The sequence below is a fragment of the Sceloporus undulatus genome, chromosome 6, assembly GCF_019175285.1.
Source record: "Sceloporus undulatus isolate JIND9_A2432 ecotype Alabama chromosome 6, SceUnd_v1.1, whole genome shotgun sequence".
Taxonomy (NCBI): domain Eukaryota; kingdom Metazoa; phylum Chordata; class Lepidosauria; order Squamata; family Phrynosomatidae; genus Sceloporus; species Sceloporus undulatus.
The window spans coordinates 118,485,428-118,500,113 of NC_056527.1; the positions used below are offsets into that span (position 1 = coordinate 118,485,428).

The 14,686-nt window shown below is 45.6% G+C and overlaps 1 protein-coding gene across 9 annotated transcripts in view; it reads right to left on the reverse strand.

Moving 5' to 3' along the window:
- The window catches only part of EPHB4 (EPH receptor B4), a 60,863-nt gene extending 48,403 nt beyond the window's left edge, over positions 1–12,460 (reverse strand). For 2 of the 9 annotated variants that reach the window (XM_042476373.1, XM_042476365.1), the window contains exons 1-2: positions 4,910–5,500; positions 2,970–3,041 (exon numbers count right to left, since the gene is read on the reverse strand). The gene's annotated coding sequence lies outside the window, so the exon portion shown is untranslated. The other 7 variants (XM_042476368.1, XM_042476372.1, XM_042476369.1 and 4 more) reach the window with 7 other exon arrangements.
- Positions 12,461–14,686: the final 2,226 nt, after the last annotated feature.

Here is a 14,686-nt window from a genome sequence, read left to right on the forward strand (position 1 = left end):
ACTGGCCTGGGTCAGTGCTAGGGAATCGAGAGCTCTCTGACAGAGAAGAAGGCTAAAACTACAATTCCCAGAATTCGCTAGCACTGAGCCAGGGCAGTTAAAGTGGTCTCTGCAGTGTGTCTTGGAAATTTCCATTTCTATTTGAGCTATTGTGAAATGCATGGCCTCCAAGTATCCCAGTTTAGGGAGGACACCCCCGATTCCTCCTCAGCTGTCCCCCCTTTTCCAGCAGCTTTTAAAAGATTCCAGATTGCCTCTCCTCCTCCTTCTCCGCTTTCCCCCTTGGTCCACTTCGACTGTTCCAAACCCAGTTCAGCAACAAGGACAAGAGGAGACGGGGTGAGGGTGACCAGGTGTCCTCTTTTTCCAGGACACACCCTACATCTCAAACTTTGGTCCCAGAGGAATGTTAAAATGTCCTCCATTTTGAGCATGACTAAAAAGCATTCATTTATATTTGTGTTGTGTGCCTTCCAAGTTGTTTCCGACTTATGGCGACCCTAAGGCAAACCTATCCTGGGGTTTTCCTGGCAAGGTTTGTTCAGAGGAGGTTTGCTTCCACTGCTTCCTCTGAGGCTGAGAGAGTGTGATTTGCCTAGTGGGTTTCATGGCTGAGCTGTGAACTGAACCCAGGTCTCCAGAGTCGCAGTCCAACACTCAAACCACGCTGGTTCTTACATTTCCATGGCTGTATTTTTATATTTCCATGGGTGTTTTCACCTGTTCTTTGGTCACGTCCTCCATTTTTCTCGAATGTTGTCCATTTGGTGGTGGCGTTGTCCTCCTTTGCAGTTATGACATCTGGTCGCCTTGGACAAAGTGGAATCCTGTCCTTCCCAGTCAGCTCAGGCCAAAGCAAACTGCTGCAGCTGCTCCTAGTTTGTGGGTTCTTCCTTATTATATAAGGAAGGCACACAACACAAGTTTTCTCCATCTTGGCTGCACTTAGGTGTAGCTTGGCCACACGTGTCCTATGTTTCATCTGTGCAATGTTGGAGGGCATGCATGCACACAGAAACCCACTGGGCCACATGGTACCTAAACACAAACACACACACATGGTCAACATTATGTGCCAATTTAGAAAGCTGTGCATTGCAAGGCCAGGAAACTGGTACAGTGTCACACTTGGAAGGCAGTGAGGGAAAGACATTGAGGAGGCTGGGATAATGGGGAGCCAAAAGGGTCGGAGGAGTGGATGTGTGTGTCCAAACGGAGGATTCGGAGGCGTCATCCGAACCCAGCTCCTGACCCGGGAGAGGCTGAGTTTCCTGCTGCTTTCCTGCTTGGCTCCAGCCGTCCTGAATGAAACAATCCCCTGCCCTTTCCTCTCTGGCCGGAGACATCACAATCACACGGGGAAGATGAGGCCGGAAAAGTGCGAGTGTGTGTTTGTGTGGCACACATACACACAGAGAGAAATGGGGTGGGTGTCTACAGGGATAATATTATCCAGGCTGGGAAAAGCCACCAAACCCAAGATGACCAGATGGCCCAACTGCAAAGGAGGACAAGGCACTGTAAGACGCAGGACCTTCGAGAAAAATGGAAGACATTGTTGTTATTATTATTATTATTATTATTATTCAGCTTTATTTATATAGTGCTGTAAATTTACACAGCACTGTACATCCAATCTTTTAATTAGACGGTTCCCTGCCCTGAGGCTTACAATCTAAGAAGACAGGACACAAAAGGAGAAGGGAATGGTGTTGGGGAAGGGGATCAGGTCCTGGAGTTCAGCTTTCCTAAAAACACCTCCTAGAAATATAAAGTCATGCTTCTTAGTCAAGCTCAAAATGGAGGGCACTGGGGAATTCTTCCCGGAGAGAGAAGGTTGGAATGTAGGACATGTCCTGGGAAAGGAGGATGCTTGGTCACCTTGGACAAGGCACCCCAAAATGATTAATGGAAGAGCCAAATAAACGCTAAAAACACTCATATAAATGCATGCTTCTTAGCCATGCTCCAAATGGAGGGCATTTGGGAATTCCTCCTGGAGTGAAGGCTGACATGTAGGACATGTCCTGGAAAAGGAGGATGCCTGGTCATCTTGCATTAAACTGGTTCCACTGGAGGGGGGGGTTGTCCATTTTCTGGCCTTGACCCTTTCTCAAAAGAAGTCAGGGATCAGGATAAAGATAAAACTAAGGCCTCTTGTCTGGTTTTTCATCCGAAGTGTGGAAAAGTACCGCAAGACGGTGGTGATGACAACGGCTGTCCAGTTTGGCCGGCTTTAAAGGAGGATTAGGGGCAAATGCAGGGAGGATTAAGGCTATCGGTGGCTACTGGTCCCAATGGTCATATATATTTCTCCCAGTCAGAAGCAACATGCCATTCTCTCTTTGCTCAGTTACTGGGAGGAAGGTGTGAAATGGAGGATGCATTTGTTTTGGTCTGGTTCGTCTCCTCAGGGCCCTTCTGGCATTCTTTCATAGCTTGGGGAAGTTTATTCTGGGGTCAGAAAGTCCCAGAATTTTCCCCAGAGTTGGCCATGCGACGGCAACTGGTTGCCCACTATGGCAACTGAGACTGCTGGGCTAGAGACCCTTCAGGCCCTTCCAATATGAGAGTCTTAGGCTGCATCCACACTGGAAAAATAACCTGGTTTGGCATGGTTTTAACTGCCCTGTCTCAAGGCTATGGAATTCTGGGAGTTGGAGTTTGTTGGGGCCCAGAGCAGAGCTCCCAGAATTCCATAGCCTTGAGACAGAAAAGAGTTAAAGTGGGGCACAACTGGGTTATTTCTCTAGTGTGGATGCAGCCCAGGGTTCAAATCTCTTCTCAGACACCAAAGATTATCACACCAGGCCAATCCCGTTATAATCCCATCATTATCCCACTATTATCTAGGATAATAATTAATAATGGGAGAATAGTCTTTCAACCACTGATCTTTTCACACAATTGCGCAATTACGGAACATTAAGCGGTCAAAAACGGGGAAATCGCGCTTTTAGCTTCCATACCTGAGTAGCCTTGGGCAAGTCATACTCTCTCAGCCTCACAAGGAAGCAATGGCGCACCGCCTTCGAATAAACCTGGACCAAAAAACGGAAGGAAAAGCAGTGAGATGTAAGGGTTCCAGTGCAGGACTTGGCCATGGAAACAGAATGGGTTACAACAACATAAATTCAATCCAGTTTGAGAATGCTTTAACTGCCCTGGCTCTGGCTAAGGCATCCTGGGACTTGTAGTTTATTGTGGCACCAGAGTTCTCTGACAGAGAGAAGGCTCAATGTCTCACAGAACTACAGTTCCCAGAATTCCCTAGCACTGAGGCAGGGCAGTTAAAGCGGTCTCAAACTGGATTATTTCTGCAGTGTGGGTTGCACCATAATTACTGGTAACTGGTTGTTTTTTTATGGGACAACAAGACTGCAAGAAAGTCAAATTTTAAAACCTAAGGCCAGCCGGAAGAGGGACATTGCTCCCTGGCTTCCAGGCACTTCTCAGAACTAGCTGTTAAAGGGGCTTCCTGGGATTTGGGGAGGGATTCCTCCAAGTTTGATGCTGTTTTATCAATGCCATTTTTATTATTATTTCAAGGAAGCAATAGAAAACCAACAAGCCATTCCCATCCCATGATTGTTAACAGCAACAAGCTCCTTTTCAAACAGAATAAACGGCTTCTAAAGTAACTTTAAAAAATATATTTCCATTTCCATTTAAAGTAACTAAAGAAAAGTACATTACATTTGAAGTAACCTTTCCAAACCTCTGATGTTGGGTGAACCCAATAATGTGGACCATTTTCCTGGGCTTTGCTTCTTTAACAGAAAACGTGCGAACAGAGGCAGAACAAAATGGAAAGAAAAGAGAGAAGTTCTTACCTCTCAAAAAAGGAAGAGCAGTTCAACACATTTGAGCTCATTTTGGTCCAAACCAAACCATATACAACATGGGAAAGGAAAGCGCCAGCTCAGGACAGTAAACAGATGCAGGTTGTGCTTCCCTTCTCCAAAATGCTTGGGCCCAGAAGTATTTTGAATTTCAGATGTTGTTGGAGCATGGAATATTTGCATATACATAATGAGATCTCTTGGGGATGGGACCTAAGTCTAAACATGACATTCATTTAGGTTTCATCATACATACCTTATTATACACATAGCCTGCAGATAATGTTACACATAATGCTTTTAATAATTTTGTGCATGACACAAAGTTGGTGTACACTGAACCACCAGAAAGCAAAAGCGTCCCTGTCCAGCTCCCCAGGAGGACCATTTCGGAGTAGTTCAGATTTTGGAAATCTGGATAAGGAAGGCTCTGCCTGTATGTGTGGAACCTCCTAGACATGGCCTCAAGGCTTCTTTCAAAATGCATCCTGGGATTATTTCTTTTACCAACCTTAATTTTTCTTATGATTTCCATTTTGCTGGCCAGATCTATGCTTTTTTTTTAACTTGGTGAGGTTTGGATGGTGAGAAATGCATGCCCTTTTTCTCTGTCTTGCCGCTCAATGCATGCTCAGGGAGGGATTTCCCTTCCAGTTATTGGCAGGCACACATGGCTACAGTATGGTAAAAGCCCTAGATGTTAGAAGAAAACTGGCTCTCCCCACCTTTATTGTGTTGGAGATGATCAGACAGGGGACGAAACGTCCTTGTCCCATCCTTCTCCTATTCTTATAGTGCAATTGCAAGAAGATTTTAATACAATGTCACACTTCTCCTGTCATTATCCCGTCCAGAAAGTGTGATTGATTGCAATTGCACAAAAGACTTTCAAATTATGTTGCACAGATCCCATCATTGAAGCGCCATTGGCTGGCATTTTGCGTTAACGGGAGTTCGCATTAATGCAATGGCGCTTCAATGACGGGACAGTAGCGCTGCAATCTTAAAGCCTTTTGTGGGATTGCAGTCAAAGCTGGGATAAGGATGAGGGAACGATCAGTCCTTACCCCGTCTGTGTGTGATGATCTCCATGGTCTACTCTAGACACGTTGCTGCAACCTGACACCCAAACAGTTGTGTTTCTCCAGCCCAACTTCACCATCTCAATGTCGATGCAGTTAAAACTTTTCCAGCTAGACAGAGAAGGAGGAAGAAAAGTGAGCACAAAAAGACTTTGTAAAAAGGAGCTTCTTTCCAGAGGCATTGTTTGATAAAGAATGCTCCTATCTTCCTCCAGCTTTCTCCCAGACATCCTGCAACGCACCACCTTCCTGTCACCAGCCCCAGCAGGCAGACACACTCCTTTAGAAAGTGGTGGAGTCTGGATGGCCATCTGTCAGAAGGAATGCTTTGATTGTGAGTTCCTGCATGGCAGGATGGCCCTTAGGATCTCTTCCAGCTTTATGAGTCTAATCTAAGTCCTGGTTTCCCAATACACCAGTTTGCCAAGCTAGGACTGTCAATTCATTCAGGCAAATGTGTTGTGAGTTTAATTAGTTCTTCTCACGTCTCCAGAGACTGGGCTGCACTCTACATGTGCTCAGGAGCACCCTCATCTATCCTACAGGCATGGAAAACATACAGGTTCAGGGTCCAAACTCCACCTCAGACAAAGCCCCGACTGTGTTTCTCTCCGTCAGTCTGTGTATCTTTCATCCCTTCCTTCTTTTGTCACTTCCCTATAACCTATTCATTTATTCATTAACTTTATTCAAGGTTTTGGAAAGCAGAGGATGGAATGAATGCGTTGCAAACAACATGTACTTGGAATTCACTAGTTTTGAGGGATAGCAAGGTAACAAAGGCATATTTGGGGGGGTTGCAGGATGCAAAGGCACATTTCCAACCTAACAAGAGCCAAGTGATTGTATGAACGTGTAAAAAGTTGAACAGTTCATACCGGCTGAGTCTCCCTTATCCAGAATTCTGACATCCAAAATACTCCAAACGCCAAAACATGTTTCATGGGTAGCCGAGAGAGTGATGCCTTTGCTTTCTGATGGTTCAATGAACACAAGCTTTCTTTCATGTGCACAATTATTAAGAATATGATGTACAAAATTCCCTTAGGGCTACGTGTGAAAAAGGCGTAGACAAAACATAATGGAGTATTGTGTTCAGACTTGGACATATAAGCAAATGCAGGTATTCCAAAATCTTGGGGAAAATCCAAAATCTAAAGCACTTCTGGTCCCAAACATTTTGGAGAAGTGAGACTCAACTTGTACCAGTTTTCTGAAAAGAGAGGATGGAATGAATGAGTTGCAAGGAGGAGGAAGACAGGTGTTTATGATTAGCTCCCTTCTTTTGGGGAGAGCAAGGCAACCAACAAAGGCACGTTTTGGGGATGGGCCTTGGTCTCAAACAGAACAAAAGAGCTAAACCTATTTATTCATATGTAAAAGGTGGACAGTTTGTTACTTACTTTGTTAGCTGTTTTCAAGAACCTGTTAAAGAGTTATTGACACATTATTTCCCCCCAGGTTTTAACTGGCCTTCCTATCATCAGTCTTCCAAAACAAGAGCAGAAAAAAAGGAACCAGGTGCAGCAATGCAATGCCAAGGGGCAACCTGGGTCTCCAACCAAGGAGTTTTCTGTGTTGCTAATAGAATCTGAAACGTTTTTCCTGTCCTTTGAGATCTTTTGCAGCCAGAGAAAGCAATGGCCTCTTTCTGCAGGATCCCTCCATTACTATCTAAACTCAGAACAACCACCACAACATCTTGACAAAATGCAGGCCTGTGACTAACACTGTCATATTCTTAACACCTTTACTGGATGAAGAAGCCAGTGGAGCTTCGAAGTCTTGTATTTTGTGCATTTGGCTGACCCCATGAAGGTATCGCTGCTTTGTGGATTTTGGATGTTAGAGTGTAGGACCCCCCCCTCCTCCAATACCAAAATCCAGGGATGCTGAAGCCCTGTTATATTTAATGGTGTAGTGAAATGGTGTGCGTTATATAAAACATAAATCTCAAAAAAGGCAAAACTTTGATTTTGCCATTTTTGGAATTTATCTCTCTTTGGAATATTTCCAACCTGTGGATGACTGAATCCATGGATATGGAGGGCTGGCTGTATTGCACTTCTCCCCAATGAAGAAGATCAGCAGGTTATTTTGCCAGTACTCTGAGGAATGGCAGGAATCAATTCCTTCGAAAGCTTGCAGTGTGTATTTTGTGCATTTTGCTTGGCCCCATAGAGGTATCACTGCTTTGTGGGTTTTGGATGTTACTGTACTTTTCTCCCAAAGAGCTACTGAAGAGGATCCGCAGGTTGTTTTCCCAACACTGAGAGCAATGCAGGAATCAACGACTTAAAAAACAGCAAAGGAACTGTGCTCAAAGTCTCTGGCTTTTGTTGGCTCTAGGACTCTCCCGGCCTCTGGTTCCCATTTCTCCTGGTGGAAAGAATCCCAACCTTTCTGGGAGGTCACTGGCCAGAAAACCTGTGACCGGTGGCCACTGGTCCGGGGTTATCTCCCCTTGCCAGCCCCATTTGCACACACTTCCCTAGCGCCCTGTGGGTCAGGCGCCGGGCAGGAAACTGAAGGGCAGAAGCCATTTGCTAGCCAGGAAGGGCCAGTCACAAGCCACTGCCCAGGCCCCAGGACAAGCTTTGCTGCCACCAACATGATGGACAGTGGTCATCGCCACAGAGGCCACTGCAATACCCAGTGGGGCATTTCACCAAAAGTGTGGCACAGCGGTTTGAGGGTTGGGCTATGACGACTCTGGAGATCAGGGTTTGAGTCCCAGCTCAGCCATTAACCCAGCTGGGGCTGCATCCACTCTGGAGAAAGAACCGCTTTTCAGCATCCTGGCTCAAGGCTATGGGCTTCTGGGAGCTGGAGTTTGTTGTGGGGCCCAGAGCATTTTAAATCCTGTTTCTGCACAGGGTAAACCGGGTGTGAAAAGCTCCTTAGTCTTCTCCGCCAGAGAGCTCTGGTGCCATAAGAAACAAGCTTCCTCCAAGCAGCCCTTCAAAGAGAGCCATGCCAGTGGCCAGTAGGCACAGTGGCCACATCCTGCCAGTTTAGGGGCAGTCTTGGAAAATGTGCTTTTGGAGGGGTAAATCTGAGAATGCCTCATCCAGCATAGTCACTGTGCAAAGGGCTAGTAGCCATGGAGCTAGTAGACCTTCCAGCTTCAGGAGCAGTCTACCAGAGCTCAACCAGACCTCTCCCTCCTCGGTCCAGCAGCCTTGTCCCATGCCAGCTCTTTTGGTGGCTTTGGGGACACTTCCAACCCTGGGCTGCCCTGGGCAACTGCCTGGCCCTCAGTGGCAGCCCACTCCTCACCCCAGAGGGTTGTGTGTGTGTGTCTTTGTGTGTCGGTCTGTAGGATTTGTTGTGTAGTTCCCCTCCTTTTCTCACTCCAGGCCTCTTTTGGATGGAGGAATTAAGAGTCGGCTATGAGCAGCTCTCAATCCAAATTGATTCCAGACAGAACCAGGCCAGGAAAAGCGGGGCGGCGCTTGGGGGGCAATGGAGGGGGGTATTCCTTTTGGGGAGGGAGAGGAGGAGATGATGGTCTCTGGCTGGCTAGTTTAAGGGCTCTATAAAAACCCAACCTGTTTTGAATTAGGCTGGCCCCTCTCTCCCCCCTCCCACCTGACACCCCGATAAATTTAGAGTCTGCATCCGGATTTAGGATTTATTTTATGTGGGGGGGGGGGAGATGAGACAAAAGGAGGAGAAACAGAGGAAGGGTGTCCCTTTTATGGGTAGGGTTTCAGGGTGACAAGAAGGAACCCCACAAGGAAGAGGGCTGAAGAAGAGATGCCCTTCTTTTGTGAAGGTTTTGGGGGTGCCAAGAAAGAACCCCACAAGAAGGATGGTTGCCTCTCTTTTGTGCAGGATTTGGGGACGGAATCCCACAAGGATTTGGGGATGTCAAGAAAAATTTGGAGGTGCCAAGAAGGAAGGTGCATTTGTGCAGGATTTTGGGGTGCCAAAAAGGAACACTTTAATTAAGAGGAATGGAATAGGGGTGTCTCTCTTTTGTGCAGGATTTGGGGGTGACAAGAAGGAAACCCATAAGGAGGAGGAACGGAGGAGTAGTGTCCCTCTTTTGTGTAGGATTTGGGGTTAACAAGAAGGAACCCCACAAGGAAGAGAGATGAAAGAGAGATGGCCCTTTTTAGTATAGGGTTTGGGGTGCCAAGAAGGAACCCCACAAGGAGGAGGGGTGCCTGTCTTCTGTGCACGATTTGGGGGTGGCAAAAGGGACTCCACAAGGATTTGGATGTGCCAAGAAGGAACCCTGCAAGGACAAGGGCCGGAAGAGGGTGCCCCTCTTTAGTGCAGGATTTGGGGGTGTGAAGAAGGAACCCCACAAGGAAGAAGGCTGCTTCTGTTTTGTTCAGGATTTGGGGGTTCCAAGAAGGAATCCCACAAGGAAGAGGGATGAAGGAGAGGTGAGCATCTTTAGTGCAGGATGTGGAAGTGCCAAGAAGCCCCACAAGGAGGAGGTCTGAGGAAGAGACACCCCTCTTTTATGCAGGATTTGGGGGTGCCAAGAAGGAACCCCACAAGGAAGAGGGCTGGATGAGGGCTGCCCCTCTGTAGTGCAGGATGTGGGGGTGCCAAGAAGGGTGGAAGGGGGAGAGAGAACACAACCACGTGGAACCAGATCCCTGCCAGAGTGTGGGGGGTGGCGCGTGTGCCCCCAACACGTCTGTCCAGATGTTCCTCATCTGTCGGCCAGCCTTGCGTGTTTTGAATATCTCCATTTATCTTCTCCCTGCGCTGATATTCAAAACGGCTCAGGAGCCAGAGAGTGGATTTTGAGGCCAGAGGGAGAGGAGGGGGCCATGCCACGAGGCGCTTTAGGCAGCCAGGACCCCAGCCCAGCTCCCTACTCTGCAGGGGGGTCGTGTCTGCTGTAGACAATGTGATCAAAAGCAGATTGTGGTTCTCTCCTTCTACACACAAGCACACACATACCCACTCCATCTTGTCTACATGGGTTTTTGTAGCACTTCCCCCCTGGACAGCCCAAATCTATTATCCTCCATTCCCTCCTCTGCCTTAAATGTGGAACTCCCCCTCCCTTCCACAAAAGGGACCCCAACTCATCCCTCCATTCTCTCTGGGGCATGACACACACACACACACCCTGTAACTCCAACCCACAAAACCTCTTTCTCCCTCCCCAAGATTCAGCCCAGGAGTCTTATATCCTAGCCAAATTTGTGATTTTATTGGGGACTACAAGTCACAGCATCCCCATCTAGGAGATTGCTGGCTGAAAAAAAGTAACTTTCCCCAACTCAAATCCCAGCTCTTGGAACTGGGGGGAAAACATCTGAGAGGAAGGGTTATTATTTGCAGCTTGCAGGGGAGGAGGAAACTACAGAACCCAGAATCCACTGATTGGAAAAAATCTGGGAACTGTATTCCACAATGGGTCACTTGCCCTTGCCTCCTTGGCTACAAATTGATGGGAAGGGGCCAGGTTTGGGAGGTGAGGTAGCTTGGGAAGAATATATATATATATATATATATATATATATATATATATATTACAAGTATATACAGTATATTACAATTTCCATTGAGTGGAAAAATTATGGGAGTTATAGTATACAGCGGCCACTTTTAATTTGTCTACTTGGTGGGCAGGGAATTATGGAAAGAGGGACTAGCCTGGGAGGAAGAGGGGTATTCACATTCTGTTAAGATTGCCCTTTCTTTGGACTGCAGCTCCCAGAATCCCCCAGCCAGCCATGGCTAAAGTAGTCATTGGAGCTGGCTGGGGGATTCTGGGAGCCATAGTCCAAAAAAGAAGCATGGGAGCTGTAGTCCATAGAAAATGGTGTTTTTTTTCACCCCACACTCTGCTCCCAGCCCCATCTCCCTGGTCAATCTTTGCCTGAAAATTGCCATTTTTTGGGGGAGGGGGGGAGTCCTTGATCTTTCCAAGTTGTTTCCTCTAGTTCCCCAACCAAGGGACATAGGGGTCCCCAACTTCCCCACTTTAACCCCCTCTGTGCCACCCCATTAGTGCTATTAGCCATCTTTTTTTCCCCTACTAACCCCCCCTCTAAAAAAAAAACCCCATTCCTGGAAAATCTTTTTGTTCTGGGGTTCCTCTTGGGAAGCCCTGCGAGGGAGGAAACCCAACCAAGCTGAGGAAATGACAACACAGCCATTATTTGGGGCCTATTCTCTGCGCTGACCTCTTCTTCTCTTGGAGGGATCCTCTGTCTCCATCAGACATGGCTTGTGCGTTATTTGTATTTCGTTGCATTGGCGCTGGGGGGAATGCACCAACTTTTAGAACTACAGAAGGTCCCTGAACCCTGTTCCACCCAAGGCTCCGCTGCTGCATTGGCACTGGGCCTTGTTGAAGTTGGCAGTGGCTGAAAGGAACCAAAGCAAGCCTTGGGAAACCGAATTCTTATTTTTGGACCACAAGTTCCAGAATCCCCCACCAAGCCAGCCTTCCAAACTGCCAAGCTTGAGAAACCGACTTCTTACTTTTGGACTACACATTCCAGAATCCCCCACCAAGCCAGCCTTCCAAATTGCCCCGCTTAGGCAATTCAAAATCCTTTCCCCAAGCTTGGCAGTTTGGAAGTCTAACTTGCTGGGGGATTCTGGAACTTGCAGTCCAAAAAGAAGAGCAGAACAACTTCTAGCGACGCCTCACCTAAAGGTCCTGGGTCTCCAATTTTTGTGGTCTGTCTCCAGCCAGGAGATGACTCAGTGCTAGGGAATCCTGGGAGCTGTAGTTTATTGTGGCATCAGAACTCTCTGATAGAGAAGGCGAAATATCTAACAAAACGACAGTTCCCAGGATTCCTAGCACTGAGCCAGGCAGTTAAAGCAGTGTCAAACTGGGTTATTTCTTCAGTGTGTTTTGGATTTTAGAGGGGTGGGGAGTCTGTGTATTTACTTAGCTTCCTCCCACCCCAGTTTACACACTGCAGAGATCATCCAATTTGAGATTGCTTTAAGTGCCCTGGCTCAGTTCTAGGGGAACCTGGGGATTGCAGGTTGCAGTGGCACCAGAGCTCTCTGATTGAGAAAGCTAAATATATCACAAAATGACAGTTCCCAGGATTCCCTAGCACTGAACCAGGACAGTTAATGCAGTCTCAATTTTTTTTATTTCTGCAGTGTGTTTTGGACCCAGGACTCACCCTCCACTCTGCTTTAGACAATTTGACCAAATCCAGGATTCTGTAGAATGGAACCACAGCAGTCAAAGCGGTGTCAAACTTCATTATTTCTACAGTGTAGACATACCCCTTATTATACCCTCTTGGTCATATTCTAATGTTGTTCAGCTATCCAAAGGTTTTAATGTGTGCAATGTAAAGAGGAAAAGGATTTGTGGATTCGTTGTACAGTCAACTTACAGACAGATTGCTTGTCATCCGTCCAAAGAGCCACGCCGTAAATGCACCCTTTTGGATAAACAGACCTGCCCTCTCACCTCTGATAATGGTTTCCGTTGCAGTTGGTGGCAGAACAATAACCCATGGCAGATGAATGCCTGGCAAGGGCTGGAGGCATTTCCTGCAGGGCGGGTTGGGGGCCTTCAGGAGAAAGGAAGGAGAGAGAGATCATAAAGCAGCAGCCACCAAATAATAATGCATTTTGCTGACACTCAGAAATTACGGAGCAACACACAGGAGCCAGGCTCTCCGTGTTTCCCAAACGCTGAGCAACAAAACAGAGAGCCTCTCTTTTGCGCATAGAGAGGTTCAGAGACAGGACTCCTGGGTCCTTTGGGGGAGACTGGCTGAATCATCATCATCATCATCATCATCATCATCATCATCATCATCACACAGCACTGCGCACACAATCAATTTAAATAGATAAAATAAACCTGCCTATGACATACATTCTAAATAATTAAACATAATACATATTAATACATCTTAAGAGTTGAACAATAAAATATAGCTGAAGCATCAGTGATTAGTTAAAGTGGTGCCAAACTGGATTATATCTACTGTGTAGATGCATCCTTAATGGGTCTTGTTTCCAAGACAGCGTCACAAATAAATGCGCTCAAGTTTAGCCATTCCTTGAGACTGGCGTCTGAATGATGAAACACAACTTGACTGGAAAGAGATAACAGATACATTTTAAAACTTCTACATGTTTTTAAAATGATGTTGTAGTCTTTTAATTGTGACTGTTTTAATGGGTTTTAAGGCCGCACTGAGGCTGTCCATCGGCTTCGCGCTGTGAGCCTCTTGGGTCCCACTGGGGCAGAAAGGCGGCCTGTACATAAAATAACATAAATAGTGAGGTATGCCAGAAATGACATCATCATCATCATCATCATCAATACAGTGCCATGAATGTTACACAGCATTTTACGTAATCATCTAAAGAAAACAAAACCGCCTCTGGCGTAGAATCTAAAATCATAAAATGTTAAAACAAACAAGCTGATCCATTATAATATTTCTAAACTATAAACTATAATAGAACACGCGCAGTTTAATGCACTTAATCTAAACTGTCTCAAATTTCTTGGAGGCACACATCATCAACAAGAACAATTGGCGACTAAAAAGCGCTGACCATCCCATAGGAGTCAATCCAGACTCCCTACAGAGGTTGTTGGACTACAGCTCCCAGCATCTTCACCACTGGATGGGGATGAGGGGAGCTGTAGTCCAGCGAGATTTGGAGGAATGTGTGGGATTCCCATCATTCAGTGTCCATGGGCTTCGGTGGTCATGTCCGCATCCTCCTGGACATCTTTTTCGGACTCTTGTCCTACACAAAATGGCTGCTTCCATGGCAAAGCCATAAGGCCCTGGCTGGTCGCTGTGGCTATAGAAAGCCATTGCTTCTGACGATGTGGACGGCCTTGTTGTTGTCGATGTAAATGTTTATTTTTTAAAAATCATCTTTAAATAACAACAACAACAATAGTCAGACTGTTAACAGAACAAACAAAGACATAAATACACCGTACATATAAACATATATAAGGCAAGGACATAATACTGCATCAACTGACTAACACAAAAACAAAGCTTTACTGTTTAATTGTTTTTTAAACTTGTATTTCGCATGTTTTATAGCGATTTAACTTGGATTATTTTAGATTTGTAAACCGCCTTGAGCCCCTGTAAATAAACATCATAATGATGATGATGATGATACCCAGACATACTGTTGCTAAACTTCTATGATCATATCCACACGTTTTGAGGAAAGTGGGATATAAATAAATATAAATAATCTATTTATGATTGGGACTCAAAACAGTTTACAATTTTGGGGGAAATAAATAAACAAATATAAATATAAACAGTCTGTTTATTATTGGGGCTCAAAGCAGCCTGCAATTTAGAAACACAGTGCCATTAAAAACAAACAAACAAACATACAAAAGTGGCCATTAAAACAGACTATGACAGTGTTTCTTTATTCACTTGATTGGTTTAATTAAAGGGCTCTTCTTAAACCGTTTCAGGCCGGCCACAGTTTGGCTTTTGCCACATTCACTGTCTGCACCTTTTATTTTTACTTCAACATGTTCATTTAAAAATATAGGTTTGGTTTCTCAGCCTGTTTTCTTCCCTGCGACATTTGTACTATTTAATCTGAAATTAAAAAACACCCCTGTCTTTATCTACATTTTGCCAGGAATCTTCTCTCTCGCCTCAGAGGAATTTTTGTGTTTGTGTGTTAAAAGTAAACAAAGCAAAGGAGGATTAGAAACTCTTCATACTTCGGTTTTTAAATTTTAAAAATGAGTGAAGAGAATGTTCTAGTCACTTTTTAAAAATGTATAATAAAATC